Source organism: Magnolia sinica, chromosome 17 (genome assembly GCF_029962835.1).
Source record: "Magnolia sinica isolate HGM2019 chromosome 17, MsV1, whole genome shotgun sequence".
Lineage (NCBI taxonomy): Eukaryota > Viridiplantae > Streptophyta > Magnoliopsida > Magnoliales > Magnoliaceae > Magnolia > Magnolia sinica.
The window spans coordinates 45013601-45026399 of record NC_080589.1 but is presented as its reverse complement, the minus strand read 5'-3'; the positions used below and the strand labels follow the sequence as shown (position 1 = coordinate 45026399).

Here is a 12799-nt window from a genome sequence, read left to right as displayed (position 1 = left end):
AACGGCCTCGATCGCTAATCGGCAATCGGTCAAGATAAACGGCCTCGATTGCTAATCGGCAATCGGTCAAGATAAACGGCCTCGATTGCTAATTGACAATCGGTCAAGATAAACGGCCTCGATTGCTAATCGACAATCGGTCATGATAAACGACCTCGATCGCTAATCGGCAATCAGTCAAGGTAAACGGCCTCGATTGCTAATCGACAATCGGTCAAGATAAACGGCCTCGATCGCTAATCGACAATCGGTCAAGATAAACGGCCTCGATTGCTAATCGGCAATCGGTCAAGATAAACGGCCTCAATTGCTAATTGACAATCGATCAAGATAAACGGCCTCGATTGCTAATCTCATGATAAACGGCCTCGATCGCTAATCGGCAATCGGTCAAGGTAAACAGCCTCGATTGCTAATCTACAATCGGTCAAGATAAACGGCATCGATCGCTAATCGGCAATCGGTCAAGATAAACGGCCTCGATTGCTAATCGACAATCGGTCAAGATAAACGGCCTCGATAATTGGCACCGATAATCAGTAGATAAACAAAGCGGGGTCCATAGGTGATCAGCCGATTAACCATAGTATAAAGATCGACACTCGGCCGTGGTTATATCAAATCTGATAGCATAGAGTCATCCGTCTATGGCGAATGGGGCCCACTTATTTGGGTTAACCCACGAAGAGAACAGGCATAACAAGGCCTAAGGGAAGGTCACAATGAGGACGTCTAACCATATTGCCCCTCAATGAGGACATCTAACCAACATTACTCCCAAGGAGTGGCCCACATAAGGGATTTATACGCAATGTAGTGGATATACATGCATCACATTAGGCCCCACATGCATCGCATTGGGCTTCATACAAGGGCCTCGAGTGTATCACAATGGGTCACGTCCATGGGCCTTGAATACATCACTTTGAGCCTCGCCCATGGGCCTTGAATATCAAGCGGGTCGCATTACATGGGCTGCATTACATGGGCCGCACTAATGGGCCCAATACACCTCACAAGGGCCACAAATATAGCTAAATGGACCACGCCAAAGAGAGCCATGAATACATAACAGGTGGGCCCTGCACCTGGGCCTCAAATACATCATATGGGCCTCATCACACGGGCCTCAAATACACAATAGGCGAGCCTCAAATATACATCACAAGTGGGCCTTGTACATGCAGCAAGTGGGCCTACTCATCATAGCTGGGCCTACCAACGGTCCAGCCAAAGGACGGCCTGGATAACAAATACATCACGATGGGTCCCACTAGGATGTGGATGAGAGCTTGGATTACATCTAAAATCATTTCAATAGTGGCAGGTACAACATGTGTATCATTATACACTATCGTTCTATTTAGCACATGACGCACCAGCGATGGTCAGCACCGCCCAAACATTGTCCATGTAAATCAGCACTATCCAAACATTGTCCAACACTGTCCAGACCCCCTAGACGGTGTGGATGAAACATGGTGGGTCCTGGCAAAACAGATGGGCGATGTGAAGAACACATACATCAAATGGGACCCACATAACTTGTTAACATCATGCAGCGTGGGACCCACTGTCCATATGGACGGACGGTTGGGACATAACACATACCCATGATCAGGCCAAACTTGCTGACGTTGACACCACAAGTGAATTGCTGGTGGGGGGTCCATATAGTTGGACGACATGGATAACAAATACATCACAGCTAGCCCTACATATGGACGCTGTGCAATACAACCATCACGGTGGAGTTCCACAGTCTAGGCGGATGGCGAGGATAAAACACACTACAGTGGGTCCCACTGTCCCAAACAGTGGACGGTGTGAATTGCAACACGGGCAGGGCCCTGATGGATGATCTGGTTGAAAGACGTACATCATTCTGGACCCCATATGGCAGTAGGCGGTAGAGATAAACATCTAGGTGGCCCATGCCTAGATGGACGGTTGGATGAAAGGCATACATCAAAGGTGGGGCCTACCATCCAATAAACTGGACGGTGTGGATCAAACCCACATGTCATGGTGGCCCACCCAGCACACGTCAGATGGAAGGTGTGGCTGCAGAGCACGGTGAGGCTCGCAGCACACCGTCTAAATGGACAATGTGGATACACAGCGAGGTGGGTCCTACGTAACCTGATGACGTCAATCCTCACTGTTTTGTAGTGTGGTCCACTTGAGGGATGGCCCACCGATAGACGGTTGGATGTGATGCATCCCATATGATCTGCCGCACAGAACTGCAGATGTCGATCCAGCAGTTTTCTGGCTGGTGGATGGACGGTCTGGATAAGGCTCATTCATCATTGCTTCCCTCATGGATTAAACGCATTCGTCAGAGGTGGGTTCACACGTATGTCCCACCTCAGCCGTGAATATGACTGATATTTGGATTTTTCACCGTCCAGAAATGCTAGACGGTGAGGATGAGTCAGGCGTTAGGTAGGTCCCACGTGGACTATGGGAATACAACACATACAGCGTGTGGGTCCCACATACATGTGGCCCACTGCCGTGATTCAAGCTGATATTCTTGTTTGCTCTTCATCCAGCAAGGTGGTATCACCGTCAGGTGCATCTAGACGGTGCAGCTTAAATACATAAATCAAGGTGGGTACCACGGTTGGACGAGTGGATCAAAACATACATCACAGTGTGGCCCACATACGTTAGGTCCCACCATCCAAGTACACGTGGATGGTGTGGATTAGATCCATACATTTGGTGGGTTGCCACCGTCCACCGTCAGTGGACGGTGCAAAAAAAGATACATACATCCCTGTGGGGCCCACGTGGGGCCCACCATAACGTTTATCTTCCATCCAACCCATCCATAAGGTCGTCCGTACCTGGATGAAAGGGAAAAACAAATTTCATTTGATCCAAAGCTCCTGTGGACCCAACAAGGTTTTTAATGGCAGACGGTTTAATTCACACTGTTTCCTGTGATGTGGGCCATATGAACTTTGGATGGGCCTGAGTTTTGGAGGGGGCCACGTCAATCAGGGACCCACCTCATGAACGGTTTAGACATCATACAAACATCATGGTGGGGCCCACGGCTAGAGCCGTGGGTTTCTACCCGCTCGCCCGAGCGTGCGCAGGCAACGCCTGCCGCCGTACTGACAATAGCAGCGACTGCTGCTTAAATTTTTATTTTTATTTTTATTCGGATTTCTGGTTTTTCTGAAGGTTGCTCAAGTGGGGCCCACATAAGGTGAATCTACCCCGTTCAATGGCCCTCCATGGCTCAAAACAAACAAAACAAGTCCAATATTGGGCCTGTTTCAGTGTATAAAAACAACAGGGGGTTTTCAACGGTAAACCCGTTGTTTGCCGTGTTATGGCCCGCCTGAAAGTCTGATTGGTCCCATCTTCCAGATCGACGTCTAAAATGAGCTTGGGAAAGAAATGAACGGCGTGGATTGAATCCATTCATCAAGGTGGTGCCTAAACAAGTGGGCCACCAAAAAGGCTTGTGAACCAAGCTTATATTTGTGTTTTCCATGGACGTCCAGCGTCCCTGGACGCTGGACAGTCTGAGCCTATCACACGCATAAGGTGGGCCCTGTTTAGGTGGGCCACCAAATGATGAGTGTTGTGGATACAGTACATATAAGGTGGGTCCCACCTATAGATGGTTTGGATAGGATACAAGCCTCTTGGTGGGGTCCATTCAAGTGGGTCACATGACCACACCATCACAAAGAAGTAAGGAAAGAGAGAGTGGAAGAAAGAAGCACCCACCTTCCTTATTCCTCCTTGATGCTCCAAAGCTCCAATGGGGCTCCTTCAATGGTGGAGATGAGCTTTTTGATGGCAGGATATGGGGGATCTAAGGTGAGAAAGGTGGTAGGAATTTGGAGAGTTGGGACGTCTAAGGTCTTGCTACCATGGTGGAAAATAGAGAATGAAAAAGGGAAGAGAGAGATGAAGGAGAGAGAGTAATGATGATAGCTCTCTCTCTCTCTCTTAGCTAGGTAATAAATGTTTTGGGAAAAAGGGTAGTAAGTATGGGCTAGGGTCATAATTGCTTTGACTAGAAATCATGGATGGCTTAGGGTGATGTCACCCTAGCCTTGGGAAAAGTGCCAATGTGATAGGTGGGCCCCACCAAAATACAATCAATGGTCCAAATAGAGCGCGACCTAAATCCTTTGATGTACAACTCGGATTGTTGTAAGAGACGCGGCGTTAGAACCGCAGCAACGATGCGGTCGCAATGACATAGGTCTTAGGTCAAGCCGACTCGAAATTACAGGATGATACTCCAGGTCGCGCGCAAATACCGGTTAAGGGTCGAAGGTTGTCGAAATTCGACCGAAAAAATCGCGGAAGTCTACGGAACGGTACGGGTTGGGATACGGGTCTTACACATGTCGTATAATTACACAGGTTATTATGAACATGACATCAATAATAGGCATGTCACTCAATAAGCGACCATGAATCATTAAAATAGCCAATAATTATGAACAAAATGATTAAATTCCATTTTTTACTATATAGCATACAATGGAAATGCAATGGCAGAGCTGGCATGTGGAGTCATAGTAAGCTAAAGTTATATATTGAGGGTGCAATGTAATATGCAATTCCTGACAAGTCCACGAATATCATCAGCCTTACCTAGACCATGTAATGCAGAAACATATAGTAACTTAAATGTCATATACGGAGGGTGTAATGTAACATGTAATGCAAGGGAATGACGAAGGTGGAGGGTGTAGTCGAGATGATAGTACGTGGTATCACAAGTCGTGGGGTTCATCACAAGGGACTTTTATCCAAACCAGTCTCATACCTAAATTTGTATAGCCAGACTCAATGTGATAAACTCCTAATCTCAAGTTGGTCACGCGCCCCAACCGAAATCATGGCCAATGCGAAGGAACACATAATGATTTAGCTGCGTACCACCAGCCCGAGTGGATAGTGAATGAATGAATGAATGAATGAGTCACATGTTGAACATGCAACCCCACTCAGTAAATCCACATATCAGTACAGCTCATCTCTAGAATCATCATCGGGGTCTAGTACAATGCTGTCAGCCATACCAAGGCCATGCAGTGCAAGGCCTACGTATCCAATGTCATATGCAAGATGCAATCACAAGTCATGACACTCCTCATCTGAATCCTCATATTAGTATAGTTCCTCTCTAGACAATCACCGGGATCTAATACACTATATGCCACATTGTCGCCCTACACTAGACACACAACCGTGTAAGTGGAAGGGACCTCACTATTCGCCTGGCCAATAGCTAGCCAATATCTATCCGGCAAGTCGAAACGGACCTATTTAAGAGCTGGTCATACTCAGCCTAGCAATTACCCCCTACCCTCGTGCGGGTATGGCTACACCCCATTCCAATCGATCACAACATAGTGGAATAAGCAGCCTTCTAGTATTAGGTCCTCATGCGCTCATACATCCACTTGGTCTAGAAATTGGAGCATCCTCCATGGTACTACAAGGGTTTGGGGACTTTCACCCTGGGACATCCTTCACCCCCCCATTCTTAACAAAAATTTTCAGTCTCCAATCATGCCATCCACGTTATATCTACCGAGGCTACAACCCTGATGTCGCTAGGGCGTACAGTAATCATAACACACAATGTAAGATGCATAAGTCACATAATTTAGTTATGCATCAATACAGCGCATACATTACGCTCATGCGGGACAACTCCGCCAATCAGGGAGTCCCATAAATAACTTACCCAATAATACATGCAGATGATGCGAATGGGCATGTATCATGATGCTATGCTATCACATACTCATAATCGGTATCGATAACCGGCCTATATGTTGAGCATCAAATATTGCATATTAGACCCCAATTATTACTTGATTTTACGACATGATACTGTTTAACAGCCTATCTTAATCATGTTTATGATGCAAGGTGTACTTAGGAGCTTAGATTGAAAAAGGATACTAAAAGCATTGATTTAACGCTTATAAATCACCAAGGCAAGGGATAGACTACAGGGGACCGAGATCGAAGAATTTACACACCAGGGATTCGAAAAAATTCAATATTTCATGATAAAAAGGCTTAAAATTCGTCCAGAATGCAAGATCACAGGGTTTTCAACATCCTTTCGACTCGAAACTTCATATATGGCCTGCGGACCACAAATTAACCGTACACGACGAATTTCAACTCTCGGATCCTTATGGAAGTGACCCAACAAACAAATCATCCCATGAATCTCTGATTTGGGCCCAATTGATCTCTGGATTTACTTCAATCGTGGACTCAACCCGTTAAAGTGGACAGAAAAATGGATGAAAGGTACAGATCTCCCACTAGCATCACTGTGGGACCAATTCTCATTGAATAGGGGCACCAAAAGGAGTGCACCAGCTTTGCACCATACCACAAGACCAGTCAAACACCGTTTGACTCGTAACTTACAAAAGAAGAAGAGAAAGAAATCCCTTCTCCGTCTTTCCCATCGCGCAGCCATTCAAACGGTGAATTTCTACCATCGGTTATGGGTCACTCGCCTGACCAATTGGATGATCAGCACCGTCCATCAGACGTGGACAACACCTTTGATCAGAACCATACAAAAAGAACATCCGGGTGAGGTCAGGGAAGAATTTCATCCACTCGATCAGTCAAGGGACCGCACCATGGATGACGTGATGGCTAAACAGAGATGTAATCTGCATCCTTGGACCCCACGCTAAGATCTTATGATAAATATTATGGACGGAGTGGATTTCTCAGAAAACTTCCATAATGGGCCCCACCAAATAATGCAAAGCATATGGAATCCCAGCTCTATTCGGATTTCCCACCGCGCCGCAGCTTCCATTACGAGTTACTATGGTTCACCCCTGTGATCGAACAGGAAGATCCGGACCGTCTATCATGTCTAGAGGACAGATTCAACCATATCCTATCTGGTTTCATACCTAGGAAACATGTTACGTACACACAAATCAGTCCACAATCGGATCAGTTTCAATGTTCTGATTATGCATTCCTTTGCCCGTGCGCACCTAGTCAAATTGGATTTGGTTCAGAGATTCGGTGGGGCCCACTACCAAAGAAATAGATGAATCTGAATCGTTCACCAGATTCATGGCCCCCACACAAAGATAACCTCTAAAAAACTAATGAAAAGTACTCTGAAAACAGAGGGATTTTTAAAAGATTGGTGAGAGGGTCTGTCGCAGACAGACTACGTTCAGTTTTTTTTTTCCTGTGCAACAGAGTCGGCGTCAGGAACTCTTCCATGACTTACTGATGCTGAACCGACTCTTGTGCGAAGGAGTTCCACCGACTCCCTTGGTTTTATATAAAGGAGAGGAGAAGAAAGAGAAATTCATTGAATTCAGCCCTGGAACGCCAATGAGAGAGAGAGAAAGAGAGAGTAGTTTTAAAGTTTCTTTTTTGTTTTATTTATTGTCTTTTTATTATGATTTTTGCGAGATCTGGTCCAATCATGTTGGGCTAAACCTCTTAGCTAGGGCTAAGAGGTGAAGCTTGTGGCGTGATGGGACTAATTCTACGGCTTGGATTCATGCTTTTGAATTGATATTGATTCTAGTTTGATTTTAAGGAATGCTTTCAGTTTTTAATGATGTGTTGTGACTTAAATTACAATATATCTGCGATGGCTTTGAGTATTTCCTTTCCCTTATTTTGATAGTGAAGTTAGGAAGCCCTGTTGTTCACCATTGCCCCTTGGACATGGTTGGGTGATGAAATCCTTCCTAACATTCATACATCTTCCTGATTGGTTGTGGATTAGTTTAATTCTGTTGTTTACTTTGTCTCATGGGCATGGTTTTGTGATAGAATCATCTCTAATTCTTGTACCTTTCATCTCTTTGAAAACTAGATCAAAGGAAGTTCAGATTGAGCTTTAGTGATATATCTTCCAACTGGATGAAGATGGGACTCGAAGTCTAGTTGAGTTCATGAATCAAGTGTAGATCTCCCCAACTTCTACAAGTGGATCCTGTGAATCCCTAGTTTCCCACCTTTGAATTCTACGAGTTTTAGTTTACTATTTCACCATTATTTCCTCATATTCACTTGATTTAGATTACATCTTATTCTAGTTCTATTTCTTGTTACTGTCAGAATACGTACAAGATTCGGTCCCTGTGGATTTGACTTCGGTCTTACCGAGATTATTACTACATCACAACCCTATACTTGGGGTTTGAACAAGTTTTTGGCGCCGTTCCCAGGGACCGACGATTGCGTTTTTCTGAAATTAACTAGTTTTAGAATTAGGTTAAGATTAGGATTTTCTAACTTTAGGTTTAGATTTTTTTTGTTTGAATTTTTTTTTTTTGGAACCAACCTAACTTTCTGTTTTGTAGGACTTGGATATAAACTTTTTAAATTGGTAATCCCTTTCTAATTTCTCTACTTTTTTTATTTTTAGAATTAGGGTTTTAGTTTTAGAAATTTTCTAATTCTAGACTTTCTTTTTTAGAAATTTTCTATTTTCTAATTTTAGATTTAGATTCTTCCTTTCTATTTTCTAGTTTTAGAAAATTTTCCTTTGTAGAAACTAACATTACTTTCTAATTTTAGGATTATGTTTTCTATTTTAGAAACTTTTTAATTCTAGAATTCTTTTAATTTTAGAAACTAACTTAGCTTCTAGGTTTAGGAAACTTTCCTTTTTAGAAACTAACTTTCTATTTTTGATTATCTTTAGAATTCTTCTTTCTTTTTTAAAAAATAGTTTACTTTCTATTCTTAGACTTTCTATTTTTAGAAACTAACTTGTTTTGTTTTGTTTTGCAGGTTTTTAACTTAGGGACTCCTATTTGGTAACTTCTTTCCAATCCTCTCTTTCTTTCTAGATTTTTATTTCCTCTTTTAGGTTTAAGTTTAGAATCTGAATTGAGGGCTGCGAGTGTTTCATGCCCAAGTGGGCTCGTGACAATACTCGATGTCTCTTGACTAAAGGAGGATTGGTTGAGGGGTTGACTATCCATCGCGGGACTAGACACCGCTCAAAATCCCCTGAATTAATTGAAGTAATAGCTGACAACCAACCTCTTCTGCCCCAACCTAGGGTGGAGGATGTCCAGGATGAGAATGAGGTGCATCAAGCACCCCCGCCTCGTACTTTACGAGATTATTTACAACCGGCGGGGGTGAGTACGCCCTCATGCATGGTTTTTTTTTAAGAATGTAGGACAGATGGATATCAAGCCAGGGGTGATCCAACTCCTTCCTAAATTTCATGGGCTTGAGTCAAAGAATCCATATTTATATCTAAAAGAGTTTGACGAGATCATAGCTACTTTATACTTTCCTAACGTGTCTGATGACATGGTCAAGTTGAAACTCTTTCCCTTTTCTTTGAAAGAGAAAGCTAAGACGTGGTTACATTCACTACGTCCTCGATATATTGGCAGATGGAATGACATGACAAAAGAGTTCATTAAGAAAAAAATTTCATACCATAAGACGAACACCCTTAGAAAGTCGATCATGAACTTCGCCCAAAGGGAAGATAAAACATTCTTTCAATGTTAGGAGCGGTTCAAGGATCTTGTCAGTTCATGCCCACAACATGGTTTTGAAACATGGCGCATCACGAACTTTTTCTATGATGGACTGACATCTCCCATGCGCCAATTAGTCGAGACGATATGTAATGGGGAGTTTATGAATAAATGTGTCGATGAGGTGTGGGACTACTTTGATAAGCTTGCTGAGAACACACAATTATGGGACATCTCTCGTAGACTGAGTACTACATCTAGGCCGAATCATTTCAACGAAAGGGGTGGAATGTATCTCTTGAAGGAGGATGATGATATTAATGTTAAAGTGGCTAATCTCACTAGAAAACTCGAGGCCATGGAATTAAAAAAGGATAAGGCTAAGAAAACTGTTTACGGTATTTGTGCTTGCAACATTCACACTATTGAAAATTGCCCAACTATTTCTACCTTTCAAGAGGTATTAAATGAGTAATCTAATGTCGTAAGCAATTACCAAAGACCTTTCAGTGGGCCCACCTCTAACACATACAATCCTAATTGGAGAAATCATCCAAACTTTAGTTGGAGGATTGGACAAACCGCTACACCTCAAGGTTTCCTAGATCAAATTCTAACTCAAGAGAAACCTCAAGAGGATTCAGTTCTAAAACACTTTCAATAGCAAGAGCTTTTCAATTAGGGTATGCTACAAGCCTTTCAAGACATTACAAAAGTGATACAAGGACTTAAGGCTAAAAATACAATTGGGAACAAGGGGAGCTTCCCAGCTCAACCTCTTCCCAATCTTAAACTGCAATATGAAGTTAGCGACCCATGCTCTTTAAATCAGATGGAGCATGCTAAATCCATCACCACTCTTAGGAGTGAGAAGATCATTGACAAAACTATTTCGATGAGGGTTGAAAATCTTAAGGACCCGAAAGTGGATAAAGAAGATGGATCTAGCCATGCCCCACCAGAATTAGAACCGGAACCTCAAGGGAAGTTGGTTGCTCCATTTCCTCAACGGTTGGTTGCACCAAAACCTCTCTCTAACTCTTAGGATATTCTAGAGGTATTGAAACAAGTGAAGGTCAACATTCCTCTACTTGAAGTCGTGAAACAAATACCTTCATATGTAAAATTCCTGAAAGATTTATATACGATCAAAAGATGACAAAATATTCAAAAGAAAATATTTTTGACTGAGAAAGTGAGTGCCATCCTAAAACAATATGTGCCGCAGAAATTCAAAGATCACGGTAGTCCAATCATATCATGTGGAACTAGGGACTATCGAATTGAGCACGCACTTCTTGACTTAGAAGCGAGCGTTAATCTGATTCCCTACTTGGTATACAAATAGTTAGGTTTGGGTGAATTAAAACCCACCCTAACCACACTACAACTTGTTGATCGCTCTATTCGTGTACCAAGAGAGATAATTGAGGTTGTGTTGGTCCAGGTTGATAGATTTTACTATACTGTAGATTTTATCATCCTTGATACCGATCCCATCGGCAATATGAGCACTTAGATTCCCGTCATTCTTGGTTGCCCATTCCTTGCCACCTCAAATGCAATTATCAATTGCAGGAATAGTTTCATGAGTATGTCTCTCGGGAATATGACATTAGAAATGAATATCTTTTTCAACACAGGCAAACGGTTAGAGGATGATGATGATTTCCACGACATTAACTTGATTGATACTTTCATAAAAGATAGGACACCCTTTACTTTATCCTCTGATCCTCTAGAGACGTACTTGGCCTACTCTCATAAGTTTGATGATGACATGATTAGAGAGACGTGTGTCATGCTTGATGTAGCGCCGATACTTGAAGTTAACTAATGGAGGCCATAATTTAAAGAGTTGTCCCAAATTGATGAAGTGCCTCTATCGTCTAACCTCAAGCCACCAAAGCTTGACCTAAAATCTTTGCCCTTTGATTTGAAATATACATATTTAGGTCAAGATGAGACATACTCAGCGGTGATTTCTGCTCACCATGAGAAAGAACAAGAGAGTATGCTCATATCTACTCTCATTGAGCATAAGGGAGCCCTTGGATGGACGATTGCGGACCTAAAGAGAATTGACTCCTCAATTTGTACTCACCGCATTTATCTTGAGGATAATGAGAAGACCTCTCGACAATCACAATGTAGATTAAATTCAAAAATGAAAGAAGTGGTTAAGGTCGAGGTTTTTAAACTACTGGATGTGGGTATCATATACCCTATATCCGATAGTCAATGGGTGAGCCCAACTCAGGTGGTTCCTAAGAAGTTCAGAATCACCGTCGTAGCTAATGCCAATAATGAAATCGTGCCAACTAGGGTCACTACTGGTTGGAGAATGTGCATTGACTACAGGAAGTTGAATACCATCACGAGGAAGGACCACTTTCCTTTACCCTTCATTAATCAGATTTTGAAAAGGTTAGCTGGTCATTCTTATTATTATTTCCTTAACAGATATTCGGGCTATAATCAGATAGACATAACCCTTGAAGATCAGGAAAAGACTACGTTTACATGTCCTTATGACATATTTGCTTACCAAAGGATGTCATTCGGACTATGTAATGCCCCTACTACCTTTCAGCGATGTATGATGAGTGTCTTTTTTGATATAGGGGGCAATATCTAGAGGTCTTTATGGACGATTTCTCTGTCTTCGGTCCATCTTTCAGCGAATGCTTAGAAAGTCTTAAATGTGTACTGAAAAGATGTGAAGAAAAGAACTTGGTACTTAATTGGGAGAAGTGTCATTTCATGGTTCATAAGGGAATTATCATTGGACATATTATCTCATCCAAAGGAATCGAGGTGGATAAGGAAAAAATCGATCTTATCTCTAACCTACCTCCACCCAAGAACATACGGGACGTGCGATTCTTCTTAAGACACACCGAGTTTTACAGAAGATTCATAGAGGACTTTAGTCTCATCTCTCGTCCTTTATGTAATCTACTTCAAAAGGATGCACCATATGAGTGGATTGAGCCATGCCAAGAAGCTTTCACTAAGCTTAAGAGCAAGTTAACTACTGCACCTATCATACAGCCACTTGACTGGAGTCTTCCTTTCAAACTTATGTGCAACGCGTCTGATTATGCTCTTGGGGTGGTTCCAGGCCAGAGAAAAGATAAGAAACCCTACGTTTTTCATTATGCGAGTAAGACTCTAAATCCTGTCCAAATGAATTACTCGACTATGGAAAAGGAACTCTTGGCCATAGTGTTTTCTTTGGACAAATTTAGGTCCTACTTGATTGGATCTAAGATCATTATTTACAT

The 12799-nt window shown here is 42.6% G+C and overlaps 1 non-coding gene across 1 annotated transcript; it reads right to left on the bottom strand.

Moving 5' to 3' along the window:
- Window positions 1-9480: 9480 nt before the first annotated feature.
- LOC131232104 (small nucleolar RNA R71) lies at window positions 9481-9587 on the bottom strand. The gene has a single exon (XR_009164706.1). It is a non-coding gene; the product is annotated as a small nucleolar RNA R71 (small nucleolar RNA).
- Window positions 9588-12799: the final 3212 nt, after the last annotated feature.